The sequence below is a fragment of the Leuciscus leuciscus genome (genome assembly GCF_965113295.1).
Source record: "Leuciscus leuciscus genome assembly, chromosome: 9".
In the NCBI taxonomy this organism is placed as follows: Eukaryota; Metazoa; Chordata; class Actinopteri; order Cypriniformes; family Leuciscidae; genus Leuciscus; species Leuciscus leuciscus.
The window spans coordinates 41,752,732-41,755,308 of record NC_138733.1 but is presented as its reverse complement, the minus strand read 5'-3'; the positions used below and the strand labels follow the sequence as shown (position 1 = coordinate 41,755,308).

Here is a 2,577-nt window from a genome sequence, read left to right as displayed (position 1 = left end):
TTTTAAAAATGCGCGTGCAGCGTGATGAATCGTCCCGGTTGAGTTCGTCAGGTGAAAGGTCATCATGTGGGTCATTTTATTTACGGCTAAATTATTATTCATTAATTTTACTAATAGTTAGATTGGGCAGGCATCCACAAAAGGGCCTTTAATTACAAAAAAGGAGAGGAAATTTTGCCTTGAAAAAAATGGGCACTTTGGGCACCAAGGGGCAAAAGGGCAGGTCCTCGAGCACCCAACGCCCCCCCCCCTCTGCACGTGCCTGCTGTCTGGACACCAGTGGATGGACAGCAGACGTCATTTCCGTATCGTCATTCACTTTTCAAATTTGACGCGCCATGCAGATGTCAGCGGTAAGAAAAAATAATAAACTGTCGATGATTTATAGGTCATGTCAGAATTCAAATGCACAAACTAGCTAGTAAAAAAAACAAATCGTCTTGTTTTCAAGGTACTGTGTCGTGTTTTTTAAATGTATTAGTGAACTCTGGTGTGCCTTAATTCTAGAGCTAGGTTGCTACAATAGATTTTCCAATTAAATCGTTCTTTGAGTGGTATGATTTAATATTGTAAATACGTTTTTTTTTTCACTTGGATGTGTGAAGATTGTACCCAGTTAACGAGATCTCATAGAACAGTTAAATAGTTAAATATAAACATGCTCATTCTAATCATATTGTACATCTGTTCTTGCTTTAGGTGTGGTGAATGTCAAAAAACTGCCCCAGGCTGTAAGAGACATGTGTGTCCCTTTTAAAATTGTACAATGCAGAAATTGCAGATGTTTTTTCAAAGACTGGGTGGGGTACTGTGGAAACGGAAGACGTGGAGAACTGCAAGGGTTTTATACAGTCCCTGAATTTCCTGAGCATTGCCCAGACTGCCAGTTTTAGGGGGCAGGAATGAGGTGTGGTGTGCACAGTGTGCAATAGTTTATTTGGAACGGTTCATGTTTTATTTTCTCTTGAAATAGGGACTTCCCCCACAACCTTACGGGCCTGACTGTGGCATCTTCATTCTGATGGTCAGATTTGACTAATTTTACTAATTAGATTGTGTAATTTCCAATAAATATTGCAAAACCATGAAGTGTTAATTTGATCTGGATTGTTTGGTAAATTGTCTGATCATGTGAATCTACGTATATTTTAAAGACAGAAGTGGTTACATTTACAAAAAAAAAATAAGAATTGAATATCCAAATGGGCAAGGTAAAAAAACTGTGGTCAATTAACATGTACAAGTCTGTTGTATTGACAAAACGTTATAGTCCATTGATCTAGGCTGAATTTAAGTCACAAAAAATAGTGATATGATCTGAACAATATATATTTTCAAGGTGGTTCTTGTGAATGCAGTTTGCATGAATTATTGATGTTATAATATTAAGTATATTATTGAGAATTGTTTTATGTAAAGAGATATGATAAAGATCATATTTCAATTTGCACACAGCTTTTATATTATATATTTTAAGTCATAAAAGTAAAATGACAATATGGAAAAGACGTGTGCAATTAAGCCTGCAAAGAATGCTGTCTATCCACTGGTGAAAACAGAAAATAAATATATGTCAATCCAGAGGTGAAAATATAAAATAAATATATGTCTATCCAGAGGTGAAAATATAAAATAAATATACTGTCCATCCAGAGGTGAGAACTAAATATGCTGTCTATCCAGAGGTGAAAATATAAAATAAATATATGTCAATCCAGAGGTGAAAATAGGAAATAAAATTGCTGTCCATCCAGCGATGAAAACGGAAATTAGCGGCGAAACGGAAATGACGGAGAAAATGGAAATGACGTAGGCTGTCTATCCACTGGTGTCCAGCCAGTGGTGTCTAGCCGGAGGTGAGTCTGCTATTGCATCTAGTGGATCTAACGGCCGTTTCACACATACTCCGTGTGTAGTGTGTGTGCGGTGCAGGAGCAGCACGTGCTGCTTCACATATGATGCGTTTGCAGTGAATAACTGATTCACGGCTGTACCACAAACACTTACTTACTATTTTTATTTAAAATCCAGAAGTTATGCTGCAACTTTTATTTAAAAAAAAGTTGTCTCAGCATTGCGATTCTCTTTGTACACATATACACTCTTTAATGGACGCATGCACGTTTAAACACAATTTAAACAACGTAGGGCTATTATTCCATGCATTACTTATACTTATATTAAGTTGCTCAAGCAAGTGGTCAAATATTTAACTGTAAATGAACAAAAACAGCCGACTCTCATGCCTTTTCTTTTGCATTTAAATTTTAATAAAATAAATCTTGCATGTCACAAAGAACTTGTTTTTCCACCTCCACCAATGAGACGAGTGTTGTTCATTATGTCGCCTTGTTGAAGTAAATTGTAGTTTTCCTTGCTTTACCCCAGTCTTCTAAAAGTAAAAAGATGACTGTGAAAAATAGTAGTATATAATTAAATGCATTTATGGTGAGATTGCTACATTTTATTTGATTAAACGCATTTATGGTGAAATTACAAAATTTTCAGGTCAATCTTTGTTCATTTTGACCACGAAACATGCGCTGTCACTTTAATTCAGCGTTTGCAGCACAGCAG

The 2,577-nt window shown here is 36.1% G+C and overlaps 1 long non-coding RNA gene across 1 annotated transcript; it reads left to right on the top strand.

The window, feature by feature from the left end:
- The first annotated feature begins 300 nt into the window (after positions 1 to 300).
- LOC309506954 lies at positions 301 to 1,089 on the top strand. The gene is made up of 2 exons (XR_014208981.1): positions 301 to 353; positions 700 to 1,089. It is a non-coding gene; the product is annotated as an uncharacterized lncRNA (long non-coding RNA).
- The last annotated feature ends 1,488 nt before the right edge of the window (positions 1,090 to 2,577 follow it).